The sequence below is a fragment of the Salmo salar genome, chromosome ssa13 (assembly GCF_905237065.1).
Source record: "Salmo salar chromosome ssa13, Ssal_v3.1, whole genome shotgun sequence".
Lineage (NCBI taxonomy): Eukaryota > Metazoa > Chordata > Actinopteri > Salmoniformes > Salmonidae > Salmo > Salmo salar.
In genome coordinates, this window is record NC_059454.1 from 112,568,703 (window position 1) to 112,587,789 (window position 19,087).

The 19,087-nt window shown below is 43.1% G+C and overlaps 1 pseudogene; it reads right to left on the reverse strand.

Annotated features, from left to right (window-relative positions):
• Positions 1–19,087, reverse strand: part of LOC106568608 (muscle, skeletal receptor tyrosine protein kinase-like) — a 66,888-nt pseudogene that overhangs the window by 29,988 nt on the left and 17,813 nt on the right.

Genomic DNA, 19,087 nt, shown 5'->3' on the forward strand with positions numbered 1-19,087 from the left:
CGGGGAGCAGGGACGGGCCGGACTGGACTGGGGGCACACACCACTGGCTTGGTGCGGGGAGCAGGGACGGGCCGGACTGGACTGGGGACACGCACCACTAACCTGGTGCGGGGAGCAGGGACGGGCCGGACTGGACTGGGGGCACACACCACTGGCTTGGTGCGGGGAGCAGGGACGGGCCGGACTGGACTGGGGACGCGCACCACTAACCTGGTGCGGGGAGCAGGGATGGGCCGGACAGGACTGGGGACACGCACCACTAACCTGGTGCGGGGAGCAGGGACGGGCCGGACTGGACTGGGGGCACACACCACCGGCTTGGTGCGGGGAGCAGGGACGGGCCGGACTGGACTGGGGCCGCACACCGGCGACACAGTGCGCATAAGCGGCGCCGAATATCCTGGACCGAGGAGGCGCACTGGAGGTCTGGAGTGCACAGCTGACATCACCCGTTCTGGCTCAACACCCACCTTAGCCTGGCAAGTGTGGAGCGCTGGCACAGAACGCACTGGGCTGTGTAGCCGTACCGGAGACACAGTGCGCGTCCTCGGCGCAGGATACATCGGACCGAGAAGGGGCACCGGAGGCCAGGAGCGCTGAGCTGGCACAACACGTCCTCGCTGAACACTCCCCCTAGCCCGGCAAATGTGGGGCGCTGGCACAGAGCGCACTGGGCTGTGCAGGCACACTGGCGATACCGTGCGCACCTCTGCCACCCAAGGCTCTTCCTCCACGCTGTCCCTACGCAGGTCCTCCAGGACCTGCCACATCTCTGCCTCCTCCTTCGCCGTTATCCCCCACGAGAGCAGTGGTCTGGGCAGGTGGAGAGGGTGAACCAAGAGGTGGGTAGGTTTCTAAGGACGTATTGCCAGGACCGGCCCAGAGAATGGGCGAGATACGTGCCATGGGCAGAAATAGCCCAGAATTCTCTACGGCACTCATCAACCAACATGTCACCGTTCCAGTGCGTGTTGGGCTACCAGCCGGTCCTGGCTCCATGGCACCAGAGCCAGACCGAGGCTCCTGCGGTGGAGGATTGGGTGCAGCGCTCGAAGGACACCTGGAGAGCCGTCAAAGACGCACTTACAAAGGCGAGTGGACGGCAGAAGAAGAGCGCTGACCAGCACCGCAGTGAGACCCCTGTGTTTGCACCAGGGGATCGAGTCTGGCTCTCGGCTAGAAACCTGCCCCTCCGCTTGCCCTGCCGGAAGCTGGGCCCGCAGTGTGTAGGGCCGTTTAAAGTCCTGAGGAGGATAAACGAGGTGTGTTACCGGTTACAACTTCCATCTTACTACCGTATTAACCCCTCGTTTCATGTGTCTCTCATCAGGCCGGTGGTGGCTGGTCCCATGCAGGAAGGTGAGGTGCCGGAGGTTCCTCCCCCCCCTCTGGACATTGGGGGGTCCCCGGCGTATAAAATACGCGCCATTCTGGACTCCAGACTTCGGGGGCGAGGCCTACAGTACCTCGTCGACTGGGAGGGGTACGGCGCGGAGGAGAGGTGCTGGGTACCCAGGAGGGACATTTTGGACCCTCCACTACTGAGGGAGTTCCACCGTCTTCATGGGGATCGCCCTGCGCCTCGTCCTCCGGGTCGCCCTCGAGGTCGGTGGGGGGTACTGTCACGAATCCCACCGAAGGTGGCTCCCCTGCCTGCTCGGGTGGCGCTCGGCGGTCGTCGTCACCGACCTACTAGCCGCCGCTGATCCTTTTTTCCTTTTCGTTTGGTTTGTCTTATTGGTTGCACCTGTTCCTCATTTGTCTTTTGATTTTGGTTATTTAAGCCTGGTTAGCCCGCCCAGTGTTGTGCGGGATTATTTAGCGTCAGGTTGTGTTTTTGTATTTGGATGTGCTGGCGATCTACTACTGTTCTATTTTCATGCATGCTGTGCACCTGTTGTTTGGGCACTTTGCATTTTTCACGCCCGTTGTGTTGGCGTCGATCGTGTTGTGTTTTTATTGAATAAACACACAGTTCCTCACCTCTGCTCTCTGCGCCTGACTCCTACCACCACTCCTAGCAACGACTGACAGCTACATATATCTTTAAACAATGCTGTGATGTTTAATATGTTCAGAGAATTGATTGATTGATTGTGAATGTAGCCGAGTAAGAATACATTTGATATCTTCATTGAATTGAAGCTGTTTCATAGTTACCATTTTTAATTTTTAAATATTTTTTTTATTTTTTATTTAATAATGGTCTGAGAGTCTATTGGTGGCTTTTGGCAAATTCCAAGAGGGCTGTCGTGCCTTTTACTGAGTAGTGTCTTCCATCTGGCCACTCTACCATAAAGGCCTGATTGGTGGAGTGCAGCAGAGATGGTTGTCCTTCTGGAAGGTTCTCCCATCTCCACAGAGGGACTCTGGAGCTCTGTCAGAGTGGCCATCTTGTTCTTGGTCTCCTCCAATGCCCTTCTCCCCCAACTGCTCATTTTGGCCAAGCAGCCAGCTCTAGTAAGAGTCTTTTTTTTATTATTTATTTATGAAAAAAAAAGTAGGTGTGGATTAGCTTAACATTGCGGAAAGAATATTGCTTCCATCAATGTAATTGTCTGCATTATTTCCAATCCCCCATATATGTTTTGGGTAAATATATATATCCATACACGCATGCATACATATACACATTTATACATACACATACCTATATAGACATACATACTTTTTTAAAGAATATACCTTTATTATTATTCCCCGTAAACCCAACCACCGATCGCCCAATTGGAGTAAACTAATAAACACTTCGGCTTTTACCTTCAATTCATTCATCTTATACACATTTTACAGACAAACTATTTACAATAGTTATTTTTTGTTTGTTTTTAGTCCTTCCTCTATTTCTGATGTCCATCCAGTTTGATTTCTATTTGTAACTGTGCTGTTTCACAAAAGTTCTGAACCTATATACATTTTACAAACCCCGTATGTTTTACATTGGTTATCTTGTTATTAGTCCCACCCTTCAGCTCCATTCAACCCTTCCCATCTATCTCTCAACATCATCCATTTTGGATTTCTATTTGCCATATATTTTTCAACTGTGCTGTGATGCTTCACAAAATAATTGAACCTTTCTATTCTCATAGCTACTACAGATTGTAAATGAAAAATAAACATTATTGCTAAAATAATTATTATATTATTGATTGATTGACTATGGCTTTTCAAATCACCCAGTATTGCTATCTGCAGCGTTAGTTCTAGGCAAATGTTGCAATTCTTCAGCCATTCCTGGACCTGTGACCAAAAACGAGCTCCATATGGACAATACCAAAATAAATGATCTAGTGACTCTGCCTCTTCACAGCAAAATCTGCAGAGCTGGGAAGATTGTATCCCCCATATATATAACATTCTATTAGTTGCAAGAATTTTGTATAGTAATTTAAATTGAAAAATTTGAAGTTTTGAATCCGGCGTTGTTTTGCGTATCAATTCATAAACCATGTGGGTACATCGAAAATCTCTTCCCAACTATTTTGCAATTTATATGGCACAGCTGTCAGTTTTTTTGGTCCTTAAATGAAATTGGTATATGTTTTTATTTATCACACTTTTCTTTAACCATGTATGTTCTTTAATACAGGGCCAACATACAAGTTCCTTACTTTTTCCCCTTCTACTTGCCTCTTCCATTTCTGTGGTTATGCTGCAATTAATTGGTTGTAATATTGGGTAGAGCAGACATTTCCTGTGTTAGCACATTGTCTGTGTTAGCTGCATGTGTGACATCACTCCACCAGTCCTATTTATAGTATCATTCACTAAAATTATATCTTTTTTAAACATTTCTTCAAATTTGTTTTTTTATTATCAATTACTATATTTGAATTTAACCACAATATTTGTTGTATTATTTGTTCTGTCTTTTCAGGTGGATTATACTGAAATTGCAACCAACTTTCTAATGTTTGTTTAAAAAATAAAGATATTTTGGAGATTATTTCCTTTTCAAACAACTGAAAGTGAGCAGGTGTAATCTGAATAAAGGGAAAAAGGCCCTTCTTGAACATAGGATGAGACATTTGTACCAATTTACTAGAAAACTTTCTGGATTTAAGTATAACTTTGGTATGACTGATGCCTTTTGTGAGAGGTCTAATGCTTTAATATTTAATAATTTCTGCCCTCCGAATTCATATTTGTCATATAAATAGGCCTTTTAATTTCATCTGGCTTGCCGTTCCAAATAAAATGGTATATTTTTTGTTCATATAATTTAAAAAGCAGGTCACTAGGTGTAGGCAAAACCATAAGCAAATAGGTAAACTGTGATATGACTAAAGAGTTAATCAGGGGGATTTTTCCAAAAATAAACAGGTATTTTCCTTTCCAAGGTAGCAAGATCTTATCTATTTTTGCTAACTTTCTATAAAAATGTATTGGAGTGAGATCATTTCTTTCTTTTGAGATTTGTATACCGAGTATGTCCACATCTCCATCAGACCATTTAATTGGTAAACTACATGGTAATGTAAAATTTGCATTTTTTTGTGATCCAATATCATAATTTGGTTTTAATCCAGAGGATAGCAAAAGTATCTAGATCCTCTATGAGGCCGTAGAGAGATTCTAATTGTGGTTTTAAAAGAAAACATGAATCATCGGTGTACAATGACACCTTAGTTTTTAAGCCACGGATTTCTATTCCCATAATATTATTGTTTGATCTAATCTTAACAGCTAACATTTCAATGGCAATAATAAATAAATATGCAGATAGTGGACAACCTTGTTTTCCTCCTCTAGATAGTTTAAAACTTTCTGAGATGTAGCCATTTTTTTTTATTTTACACCTAGGTTTACTGTATATAACTTTAACCCATTTTTAAGAGATTCCCCAAAATTGAAATATTGTAGGCATTTAAATATAAACTCCAGTCGTACTTTATCAAAAGCCTTTTCAAAATCAGCTATGAAAACCAGGCCTGGTGTCCCCGATATTTCATAGTTTTCTATTATTTCCAGTACTTGTCTTATATTATCTCCAATGTATCGTCCATCTAAAAACCTGTCTGATTAGGATGAATAATATCTGACAATACTTTTTTAATTCTATGCGCCAAGCATTTTGCTAGGATTTTTGCATCACAACACTGAAGTGTGAGAGGTCTCCAATTTTTTAAATTGACTATATCTTTATATATGCCATTTGGGTCCTGTTTCAGTAATAATGATATCAGACCTTCTTGTTGCGTGTCTGATAATCTGTCGTTTATATAGGAGTGGTTAAAACATGCTAATAATGGTCCTTTGAGTATATCAAAAAAAGTTGTGTACTTCCACTGGTATGCCATCCAGTCCTGGAGTTTTCCCAGCCTTAAAGGCACCAATTGCATCAAGCAGTTCCTCCTCTGTAATTTGGCCTTCACATGAGTCTTTCTGTACAGATGTTAATTTTACATTATTATTAGGAAAAAAATCCACACAATTAGTTTCAGTTAGTGGAGATGGAGGAGACTGAAATGAAAACATATAAAGTACTTTACTTCCTCTTTCAAAATATCATTCGGTGAATCATGGGTTACTCCATCATTTGTAACAAGTTTTAATACATTTCTTTTGGTAGCATTTCTATATTGAAGATTAAAATCATTTGGTGCATTTTTTCCCCATATTCCATCCAGTTCGCTTTATTTTTTATAATATATTACACTGGATCTTTCTTGAATAAGTTCCTCCATTTCTTGTTGTTTTTCCTCTAACTTATTCTGTGCCTCTATGGTACCATTTTTATTGCTATCTAACTGAACTGTTAGTCCTTCAATTTCCTTTGTTAATATGGACTCTTTTGATCTAAATTGCTTTTGTTTTATAGATGAGTACTGAATTCCATGGCCTCTAAAGGCACACTTATGTGTCCCATACAATAAGGGGATCTGCTGTACCTATGTTATGTCTGAAAAAGTCAGTTATAAATTCTTCTGTCCTAGTTCTAAACAAGTTATCATCTAGTAGGCTTTGATTAAATTTCCAATATCCTCACCCATGTGGAAATTATGTAAGAGTAATATATATGCCAATTATGTGATGATTTGACCACATTCTGTCCCCTATCAACACTTTTTTTTAACTTTTGGTGCCAGAGAGAATGGCATAAGAAAGTAGTCAAGACGACTAGCTTGATTAAGCCTCCGCCATGTATATCTCACTAGGTCAGGATATTTAAGTCTCCATATATCCACTAATTCCAATATATCCATGACATTCATGATTTCCTTAAGTGCCTGAGGGTGATAGTTTGTAGTGTGATTTCCTATTTAAGACCATATTAAAATCTCCCACCATAATAATAGAGTCTAGTGCTGCTTGTAGAGTTGATAAATTCTTATATATATTTTCAAAGAAGCTTGGATCATCATTATTTGGACCGTATAGGTTAATAAGCCATATCTGTTTATTGTCCAATAACATATTTAAAATAATCCATCTACCTTGATCTGTTTGGACATTTTGCACATTTGGATCAAAACGACCATTAATTAATATCACCTCTTTTGATATCACCCTTTTCCATAAAACTTAATCTAAAATTGTTGAATGAGTATCCTGCAGAGAGACAGGAAACAAGGATAAATACACTGGCGCAGAGAGACAGGAAACACAGGGATAAATACACTGGCCCAGAGAGACAGGAAACAAGGATAAATACACTGGGGCAGAGAGACAGGAAACACAGGGATAAATACACTGGCACAGAGAGACAGGAAACACAGGGATAAATACACTGGCCCAGAGAGACAGGAAACACAGGGATAAATACACTGGCACAGAGAGACAGGAAACACAGGGATAAATACACTGGCACAGAGAGACAGGAAACACAGGGAGAAATATATTTCACCCCCCCAGTTCCCCCCCAGTTCTTTTTCCAGAAAACTTCATCTAAAATTGTTGAATGGGTTTCCTGTAAACAATAGATATTATATTCCTTCTCTTTTAGCCAGGTAAATACTGATCGTCTTATTATCTGCTAAGCCATTACAATTATAACTGGCTATACTTATTTCACCACTTACCATAATGAGACACAACTTTCAATTCTATTTATCAAAATATATGTTTGTAAACGTACCATTAAAAAGTAACATGATGATTGAGTGTCTATATTAGCTGTACCATGATATTTGCTTTGCTACTAAGTAAACCTCCAATTGGTCCCCACTATTCCCCCCTCTAAAAGCCCTCCTCATCCCTAGTTGGGTTGTCATCCCAATGCCCGGCAGACCACCCCCGACCCCCCGTATCCCAGGGCCCTGAACAGACTGGGATCCATCCTGGGAAAAGAGCACACAGTGCCATTTACCGAATTGAAGTAAATCAACCGCCAAATGCATTTCCATCGCCCTCACCTCGATTTGTATTATATATAGCTGTGGATGATCCTCTATTGTCCCTAACATATTTTACTCCTTCACAACAGTTGTGGGATACACACATACACCCACACACACTCAACCCTTTCCCCCCACACAACCATAAGCTCACATTCTCAACAGTTGCACCATCGCAGAGCCCAACTCAAGAAAGGTCTTGATTTACAAATGCATATACAGTTGCAGCTGTATGAGAAGGCCTGCAAGACCGTGCAAAAAAAATGGGCAGAAATTGAGAGATTTTATTAACCATTGTCACATCCTAGATGATGGAGGTCAAAAATACACCTTTTCCCTGAAACACCTACAACACGGTCCCCCGTATTGACCATATTCCCAAGCATCTCCATGCAGTCAGACCTTTGATTTTGTGCCACCGGGGCCACAATAATATGCCCCCTCTCTGAATGTCCGAGTGTGACCCCCCTCCCCATGGGTTACTGCAGCTAGTATTGCCAGCTCTGCCACTGCCTGGGTGGGGGGGCACCCCACCGGAAACCCCACCGGCTAGGTACAAGGTCATCAAGGTTCTCATTAGCAGCTTTGAGAATTTCCTTGTGTAGTATTCTCTCCATTTAGGAGGCTTTGGCTTTGCAGGACCAACCCTGCCAAGCAGGCTCAGAACCACTACAGGACCAACCCTGCCAAGCAGGCTCAAAATCTAGAGGGGGCAGTGCTGCTCTTGGTCTCTGACCGCATTTTGGCTGCATAGAGACCGCTTACAGCAGGCACATAAAACAGTTAGGGACTTCTCCTTAGTATCTGTGTCATTCAGGTGGGTGTCTAGGGTATAGGGTTGTTGACCGTACCATTAAATTAGGATCATAAATAAATATATATAATTTATTTTAAAACTGTTCCCCCATGATAGGACAATAAATAAATAAGATGTATAATTCATTATAAAGTATATCCATCATCTGAACAACATTGAAAGCCCTCTCATATCCCGGCTCACAACAATACATTGGTTCTGGGATATGCAACCATTTATTACTCACTCACTCAACTTTCCCAAACATAACAAATGAAATAAAAAGATAAACACACACCCACCATCCACACATACTGTGCCTTCTGTTTACTTAGTTTTTATCTTCACCATCTTGAATTAGTGCTTGTGTGTTCCAGTTTTATTGTATTGTTACAATCCATAACCGGGCTAGAATTGTGTTTCATTATTTTCCTCGTCTATAAGAACTTTGTAATTGTTTAAATAGCCGTGGAGTAGTCTTTGTGTCTCTGAACAACTGGTTATCAATATATAGTTTATCGACGACGAGAGCTACTCGTTTCCCTTTTAATCTATTTTCTTTGAAAATTGGATACAGAACTTTACGCCGTTCTGCAATTTCCTTCAAGAACTGGTCATTCATGCCAATTTTGGTCCCAGCAAGTCTTTTACCCAGGCTTTTAACCATTATTTTATCTTTAAATTAAGCAAATTTGGCAACGATTGGGTGTTCATACCTTTGGCCTCTCTGTCCGAAGCGGTGTACACGTTCGAGTTGGATTTTGTCGATAGCTTCGCGTGGGATTTGAAGCGCTGTAAGGAGGAACTCTCTAACTACAGATTCAGGAACGTCCCCTTCTTTCTCCTGGATACCTGTTAGGACCAGATTCTCTCTCATGGATCTAGTCTGTATGTCCAGTAAGGCTTCTCTCAGAACGGTGTTCTCCTTTTTAAAGTCATTCACTTCGGTTTCAATCTTATTCACTGTCCCTTTTAGCTTGTGTGTTTCCTTCTCCAATGTCGCAGCTTTTTCATCACTCATCTCGAGGCTTGCCTTCAACTCTTTTATATCCTTACTAACTAATTCAAGTGTACCCAGTTTGTCATTTATTGATTTTAACAGATCGGTTTCGACCTTTACCATTCCCGCTGGTGAAAATATTAAATCGTCTGTGTCTGTAGAAGAGTCACGTTTTCGTTTTGAAATCGGTTCCCCTGTCTGACTCTCCGTCATGTTGAGATGGGTTCCCCTTGTCTTACTCTCCGTCATGTTTAGGTGGGTTCCCCTGTCCCCGTCATGTTGAGATGGGTTCCCCTGTCCCCGTCATGTTGAGATGGGTTCCCCTGTCCCCGTCATGTTTAGGTGGGTTCCCCTGTCCCCGTCATGTTGAGATGGGTTCCCCTGTCCCCGTCATGTTGAGATGGGTTCCCCTGTCCCCGTCATGTTGAGATGGGTTCCCCTGTCCCCGTCATGTTGAGATGGGTTCCCCTGTCCCCGTCATGTTGAGATGGGTTCCCCTGTCCCCGTCATGTTGAGATGGGTTCCCCTGTCCCCGTCATGTTGAGATGGGTTCCCCTGTCTTGCCCCCCGTCATGTTGAGATGGGTTCCCCTGTCTTACCCTCCGTCATGTTGAGATGGGTTCCCCTGTCTTACCCCCCGTCATGTTGAGATGGGTTCCCCTGTCTTACTCTCCGTCATGTTGAGATGGGTTCCCTGTCTTACCCCCCGTCATGTTGAGACGGGTTCCCCTGTCTGACTCTCCGTCGTGTTGAGATGGGTTCCCCTGTCTTACCCTCCGTTGTGTTGAGATGGGTTCCCCTGTCTTACCCTCCGTCGTGTTGAGATGGGTTCCCCTGTCTTACTCTCCGTCATGTTGAGACGGGTTCCCCTGTCTTACCCTCCGTCATGTTGAGACGGGTTCCCCTGTCTTACTCTCCGTCATGTTGAGATGGGTTCCCCTGTCTTACCCTCCGTCATGTTGAGATGGGTTCCCCTGTCTTACCCTCCGTCATGTTGAGATGGGTTCCCCTGTCTGACTCCCGTCATGTTGAGATGGGTTCCCCTGTCTTACCCTCCGTCATGTTGAGATGGGTTCCCCTGTCTTACCCTCCGTCATGTTGAGATGGGTTCCCCTGTCTTACCCTCCGTCATGTTGAGACGGGTTCCCCTGTCTTACCCTCCGTCATGTTGAGATGGGTTCCCCTGTCTTACTCTCCGTCATGTTGAGATGGGTTCCCCTGTCTTACCCTCCGTCATGTTGAGATGGGTTCCCCTGTCTTACCCTCCGTCATGTTGAGATGGGTTCCCCTGTCTGACTCCCCGTCATGTTGAGATGGGTTCCCCTGTCTTACCCTCCGTCATGTTGAGATGGGTTCCCCTGTCTTACCCTCCGTCATGTTGAGATGGGTTCCCCTGTCTTACCCTCCGTCATGTTGAGACGGGTTCCCCTGTCTGACTCTCCGTCATGTTGAGATGGGTTCCCCTGTCTTACCCCCCGTCATGTTGAGATGGGTTCCCCTGTCTTACCCCCCGTCATGTTGAGATGGGTTCCCCTGTCTTACCCTCCGTCGTGTTGAGATGGGTTCCCCTGTCTTACCCTCCGTCATGTTGAGACGGGTTCCCCTGTCTTACCCTCCGTCATGTTGAGATGGGTTCCCCTGTCTTACCCTCCGTCATGTTTGGGTGTTGCTTGTTTTTGTAATATTTGTAGATAAATGTCTCTAGTCTTAAGATTTGTTTAGTGTTATTATCCAGATTAAAGGTTATCACCCACCAGATTGTGAAGTGCTAATATTTTATTCTAACTTTACCGATATTGAATATTATGTTTTTATCTTGAGGTGCTCTACATAACTTCGATCAGTCCGCCATCTTCCTTCCCATGGGGCGTTTCTAGTTACTTTTCATAGTTACCAGCAGTTCAGTTCAAGGGGTGGTGTAGTCTGGCACCAACTAGTGGTTTGTCAAAATTGTCATTATTTCATTTCATTATAGTATTCTCCATGATAACTTCTTAATACTTTGGTAGTGTTTTATGCTTTCCTCACAAATAAATATATCTATTTAAAACAGAGATGATTAAAAATAAAAAGGTACCTGTATAAAAGCATCATCTGTTATCCAGGAGATCATCTGGATTTGGGGTTTCCTAACGTGACACAGGGCAACACGGCCTTGGACTCAATCAGTAGCCTTATGTTGGTGGGGATTTTAAATCTGAGGCTCTGGAAGTAGAACATAGTTGCTGATGAAACATTGTGGAGAATTCTTCTCCCTGATTCTGTTGGATGAAATCCATCTGCACCACAGGAGGCCGTTCATTGGCATAACATCGGCCAACTTTACACATTGGAGTGTTCACACCAGCGTGATTGACAAGGACAATCAACATTGAGCAAGACTGCTAAACATACTTCAAACTCATGATCTTGACTCTATTCTCAGCTAGGAAAGTGATCAGTTGAAATATCTGAGACTGATTTGGAGGTACTGTAGAGCGAACTAGAACAGGGTGTGGAACAGAATAACACAGGCTGTGTACCATGGTATCCTATTCCCTATGGCCCTGGTTAAATGTAGTGCACTAAATAGGGGAAAGAGTGCCATTTGGGACACAGCCCAGAACACTATATGGATCTCTTGTAACACGTGGAACAACCCCACATACTCATTTTAAGCTGCGAGGCTCCGCAGCTCTTGGCCGGCCCCTCGACGCCGTTGTTAGCAACACAGCAGTACTCCCCTTTATCAGACTCTCTGACGTTAAGGATCAGCAACAGCTGGTCATTCTCCCTGATGGTGTAGCAGGAGTCATGGTAACTGTAGAACACAGGAGGTTGGTGCCACCTTCATTTGGGAGGACGGGCTCGTGGTAAATGGCTGAAGCGAAATAAGTGGAATCTTATCAAATACATGGTTTCCAGGTTTTTGACTCGATTCGCTCCGTTTCCAGCAATTATTATAAGCCGTCCTCCCCTCAGCAGCCTCCTCTGCTGTAGAACATGAATCATAGTTATCATAGTAGGCTGATATGATGCGTTTAGGAGAGGAAACAGAGACATAGAGCTGTGACCTCCTGGTGAAATATTTGGCACGTCACCCTTCCACTGATTGGATGCATCCCAAACACAGCAATTACCATATTTTGATGGCATGCAGCATACAGCAGCTAGGATTTGTATGTTGTGTTGCAAGCTGATAGGTCAAGATAGGGGGTGGGTGGGTTCTCACGGGATGGGGTGGTTGTTCTATGTCCACGTGATGTCAGCTGGCGATCGGGACTTCACAGATGAATGTGATCCAACAGGATGTCCACTGTCTCCAACAGAGTGCTGATGTGAGCAGCTGGGGATAGGAGACATGACATGACATTATTTCACATCCTACATACAAATATACTACAGTAATTAGTATAGAATTCTGTAGTAAACTGTAGTATACTGTAGAATACAATAATGCAGAATATTATACTATATGTAGTGTCCCAGGAGTGTTAGAAGTCATAATTTACGATGTCTTTGGGTGATAAAACCTAAAGCGCATTCCAGATAACATGAGCTAATGTTTTTGTGCTATACCGTACCAGGGAGAGACGGTTCCAGTTTGGAGTAGGAGGACCAGACACTGGTCTATACAATGAAAACTGTTGACACAGCAGTTGCTGTCTGCTATGTTTTAAAGATATCTTTCATACAAATCTTAACCTTATGACCATTCTATGTATCTGTTGTTCGTCGTGTAGGTTGAGAGGGGTGTATCTTGGCTATAAAAGATCTTTGTACTTTTGTGTTGTCACTTTCAATGGTTCATTAGAAATGGCGCATCATTGAAAGTCAAGTGCTATTGCAAAGCTATTAAAGATGTAGTTTAAGTATAACTCTGACTGGTGTGTGAAGTTTGTAACTCTCCTCATTTGGTAATGCAGAAATTCGCCACCACAGGACACTTTGAAATGTCCTTGTTTTTGAAAGAAAAGCACATTTTCTGTCCATTAAAACAACATAAAATTGATCAGAAATACAATGTAGACATTGTTAATGTTGTAAATGACTGTTGTAGCTGGAAACGGCGGATTTTTTTATGGAATATCTACATAGGCGTACAGAGGCCCATTATCAGCAACCATCACTCCTGTGTTCCAATGGCACGTTGTGTTAGCTAATCCAAGTTTATCATTTTAAAAGGCTCATTGATCATTAGAAAACCCTTTTGCAATTACATTAGTACAGCTTAAAACTGTTTAAAGAAGCAAAAAAACTGTCCTTCTTTAGACTATTTGAGTGTCTGGAGCATCAGCAATTGTGGGTTCGATTACAGGCTCAAAATGGCCAGAAACAAAAACTTTCTTATGAAACTTGTCAGTCTATTCTTGTTCTGAGAAATGAAGGCTATTACATGTGAGGAATTGCCAAGAAACTGAAGATATCATACAACGCTGTTTACTACTCCCTTCACAAATCAGCGCAAACTGGCTCTAACCAGAATAGTCAGAGGAGTGGGAGGGTCTGGTGCACAACTGAGCAAGAGGACAAGTACATTAGAGTGTCTAGTCTGAGAAACAGATGCCTCACAAGTCCTCAACTGGCAGCTTCGTTGAATAGTTCCCGCAAAACACCAGTCTCAACGTCAACAGTGAAGAGGTGATTTCGGAATGCTGGTCTTCTAGGCAGAGTTGCAAAGAAAATGCCATATCTCAGACTGGCCAAAAAAAAGAAAATACTAAGATTGACAAAAGAACTCAGACACTGGACAGAGGAACTCTACCTCGAAGGCCAGCATCCTGGAGTCGCCTCTTCACTGTTGACGTTGAGACTGGTGTTTTGGGGGTACAGTTCAGTTGGACAACGTCTGACCCGGCTCCCAGAGTTCAGTCGGACCACGTCTATCCAGGCTCACAGAGATAGTTCTGTCGGACAATATCCGGCCAGGTTGTTTATTTGTTAAAATAGATCAGAGGCGAGCTGAGGGTTAAGGGCTGAGGGTTGAAGTTATAGCTCAGCTGAGGGCTGAGGGTTGAAAATACATAGCTCAAATGAGGGTTGAGGTTATAGCTCAGCTGAGGGTTGTGAGTTGAAAATACAGAGCTCAGGAGAGGGTTGAGGTTATAGCTCAGCTGAGGGTTGAGCTGGAACTCTGAAACAGCTTTCTAACATATCTGGAATACTGAACTCAGAAACAGCTTTCTAACATATCTGGAATACTGAACACTGAAACAGCTTTCTCATAGCTGGAATACTGAACTCTGAAACATTTTCTTACATATCTGGAATACTGAACTCTGAAACAGCTTTCTAACATATCTGGAACACTGAAACAGCTTTCTAATATATCTCAAATAGTGAACTAAGAAAAAGCTTTCTAACTTAGCTGGAATACTGAATCCTGAAACAGCTTTCTACCATATCTTGAATACTGATCTCTGAAACGGCTTTCTCACAGCTGGAATACTGAACTCTGAAACAGCTTTCTAACATAAATACCTGAAAACATAATTGTTTGTGTGTTATTAGCTTCAGCAGACTGTGTTTGTCTTTTGTGACCTAGATGAGTTCAAATTGCTTGACCAATTTAAATATCAAGATATTTCCTAAGGGTTCAGATTCTTTTTCTTGTTACTGTAAATATTATTATCATTACAATTGGCATGCTGACTGTAGGAATGTCCACCAGAGCTGTTGCTAGAGAACTGAATGTTATTTCTCTACCATAAGCCGCCTTCAACGTCATTTTGGAGAATTTCGCAGCACGTCCAACCGGCCTCACAACCACAGAACACATGTAACCACGCCTGCCCTGAACATTCGGATACATCACCTGTGGGATCGTTTGGGGGCGGCAGCGTAGCCTAGTGGTTAGAGTGTTGGGCTAGTAACTGAAAGGTTGCAAGTTCAAATTCCTGAGCTGACATGGTACAAATCTGTTGTTCTGCCCCTGAATGAGGCAGTTAACCCACTGTTCCTAGGCTGTTGTTGAAAATAAGAATTTGTTCTTAACTGACTTGCCTAGTTAAATCAAATCTGAGACCAGCCACATGGACAGTGGATGAATCTGTGGGTCTTCACAACTGAAGAATTTCTCCAGAAACTGGGAATGCTCTGGATTGATGTGTACGACAGCGTTTCCCAGTTCCTGCCAATTATCAGCAACTTCACACAGCCATTGAGAGGAGTGGGACAACATTCCACAGGCCACAATCAACATCCTGATCAACTCTATGTGAAGAAGATGGGTCACACCAGATACTGACTGGTTTTCTTTTCTTTTAGGTACTTTTGACCAAGAGATTAATATCTTTATTCCCAGTCATGTGAAATTTATTTAGATTGCCTAATTTCCTTATATGCACTGTAACTCAGTAAAATCTTTGAACAAAAATATAAATGCAATAATTTCAGTGTTGTTTTATTCAGTATACATTATACATTAAATCAAGTTTCTGGCAATGAACACTTGACATTTAAATCTCAGTGACCAGCCACTACACTATATTATCTTAGTGATAATATCAACTCCTACTTTATTGACTGTCAGGGAACTGACACAGAACCCCTCCACTGGTTTCTTGGGCTCAGTGCTAGTAAATGACGCTCAACCTGTCTTCATCATAAGGGAGGTTTCTGAGTCAAAGGTGAACAAGGTGATTAGCTCACTAAAGAACTCTAAATCCAAAGATGTGTTTGGGCTGGACTCTACCTTTCTTAAAAACTACAAAGAGTCACTCATTGGCCCCATTACTAAGGTCACCAACACATCTATTGGTCTGGGGGTGTTTCCAAGGGTATGGAAGTCGGCCATAATAACAGCCATCTTTAAATCGGGCGACCCTGCTGACGTGAGTAACTACAGGCTCATTAGTATACTACCTGTGGTGTCGAAGGTTGTTGAAAAGTGTGTAGCAGAACAACTGATTTCCCACCTCAACAACAGCCCCTTCACATTACACTCCATGCAGTTTGGCTTCAGAGCGAAACACTCCACAGAAACGGCCAACTGCTTTCTTCTGGAAAATGTGAAGTCCAAGATGGACAAAGGGGGCGTTGTTGGGGCTGTGTTTCTGGACCTAAGGAAGGCTTTCGATACTGTTATCCATGAGATTCTCATCACAAAATTGTCCAAGTTCAACTTTTCCCCCAATGCCTTGAGATAGATGAAATCATACCTTGAAGGTAGAACTCAGTGTGTCAGAGTGAGCAATGAGCTGTCGCCTACTCTTAGCTATGATGTGGGCGTGCCCCAAGGGTCAATACTGGGGCCCCTCCTGTTCAGCCTGTACATTAATGATCTGCCTTCCGTCTGCACTGGGTCTGAAGTTCAAATGTATGCAGATGATAAAGTGATATATGTGCATGCAAAGAGAAAACAACAAGCTGCACAAGAACTCACTACTGTGCACTGTCCCTGTAAAAATATAATAAACTCAACTCAATATTATCTTAGTGACCAGCTACCACAGTGACTTCAGCCACTACACTATATTATCTCAGTGACTACAGCCACCACTATATTACCTCAGTGGCCAGCCACATAAACCTCCCCCAACAGGGCAACGTCACGACACCATCTCATCTTATCTTAAAGTGTCTACAGCCAATACACCATCTTATCTTAGTGACCAGAAACTACAGTGACTACAGACAATACACTACACTACTCTGGCACCCCAATGGTGGAACAAGCTCCCTCACGACGCCAGGACAGCGGAGTCAATCACCACCTTCCGTAGACACCTGAAACCCCACCTCTATAAGGAATACCTGGGATAGGATAAAGTAATCCTTCTAACCCCCCCCCCCCCCCCAAAAAAAGATAGATGTACTATTGTAAAGTGGTTGTTCCACTGGATATCATAAGGTGAATGCACCAATTTGTAAGTCGCTCTGGATAAGAGCGTCTGCTAAATGACGTAAATGTAAATACTATCTTAGTGACCAGCCACTAGAGTGACGACAGCAACTACATTATCTTATCTTAGTGACCAGCCACTACACCCTATTATCTTATTGACCAGCCACTATAGTGACTACAGCCACTACACTATATTATCTTACTGACCAGCCACTACAGCAACCAGCCACTACACTATATATTCTCAGTGACCTACCTTTACATTATATTATCTTAGTGACCAGCCACTACAGCGACCAGCCACTACACTATATATTCTCAGTGACCAGCCACTACACTATATTATCTTAGTGACCAGCCACTATATTACATCAGTGACCAGCCACTAAACTATATTATCTCAGTGTCCAGCCACTACACTATATATTCTCAGTGACCAGCCACAACAAAAAATTCTCAGTGACCAGCCACTACACTATCTTATCTCAGTGACCAACCACTAGTGACAACAGCCACTACACATCTTATCTTAGTGACCAGCCACTAGTGACTACAGCCACAGCACAATATTATCTCAGTGACCAGCCACTACACTATATGATCTCAGTGTCCAGCCACTACACTATATATTCTCAGTGACCCGCCATTACACTATATTATCTTAGTGACCAGCCACCACAGTGACTATAGCCACTACATTATCTCAGTGACCAGCCACTACACTATATATTCTCAGTGACCAGCCACTACACTATATTATCTTAGTGACCAGCCACTACAGTGACTACAGCCACTGCACTATATTACATCAGTGACCAGCCACTAAACTATATTATCTCAGTGTCCAGCCACTACACTATATATTCTCAGTGACCAGCCACAACAAAAAATTCTCAGTGACCAGCCACTACACTATATATTCTCAGTGAGCCGCCATTACACTATATTATCTCAGTTACCAGCCACTACACTATATATTCTCAGTGACCAACCTTTACACTATATTATCTTAGTGACCAGCCACTACAGCGACCAGCCACTACACTATATATTCTCAGTGACCAACCTTTACACAATATTATCTTAGTGACCAGCCACTACAGCGACCAGCCACTACACTATATTATCTTATTGACCAGCCACTACACTATATTATCTTAGTGACCAGCCACTACACTATATTATCTTAGTGACCATAAGCTACAGTGACTACAGCCACTACACTATATTATCTCAGTGACCAGACACTACACTATATTATCTTATTGACCAGCCACTACACTATATCTCAGTGACCATAAGCTACAGTAACTACAGACACTACACTATATTATCTTATTGACCAGCCACTACACTATATCTCAGTGACCATAAGCTACAGTGACTACAGCCACTACACTATATTATCTCAGTGACCAGACACTACACTATATTATCTTATTGACCAGCCACTACATTGACTACAGCCACATCAGCATACCATTTAGATGGTTATGATTGTAACAGAGAGCCAGTAGGGCATTGATTGGGGACATTGCCCTTTGTAGGGCACTGTCTTTCGGATGGGACGTTAAACAGGTGTCCTTACTCTGTGGTCACGTAAGATCACATGGCACTTATCGTTAACCCCGATCTCCTGGCTAAATTCCCAATCTGGCCCACCATCATGGTCACCTAATCATCCCCAGTTTACAATTGGCTCATTCATCCCCCCTCCATCTATTCTCCACAGTTTCTGTAAATGAGAATGTGTTCTCAGTCAACTTACATTTACATTACATTTACATTTACATTTAAGTCATTTAGCAGACGCTCTTATCCAGAGCGACTTACAAAATGGTGCATTCACCTTATGATATCCAGTGGAACAACCACTTTACAATAGTGCATCTAAATCTTTTAAGGGGGGGGGGTTAGAAGGATTACTTTATCCTATCCTAGGTATTCCTTAAAGAGGTGGGGTTTCAGGTGTCTCCGGAAGGTGGTGATTGACTCCGCTGTCCTGGCGTCGTGAGGGAGCTTGTTCCACCATTGGGGTGCCAGAGCAGCGAACAGTTTTGACTGGGCTGAGCGGGAACTGTGCTTCCTCAGAGGTAGGGGGGCCAGCAGGCCAGTGGTGGATGAAC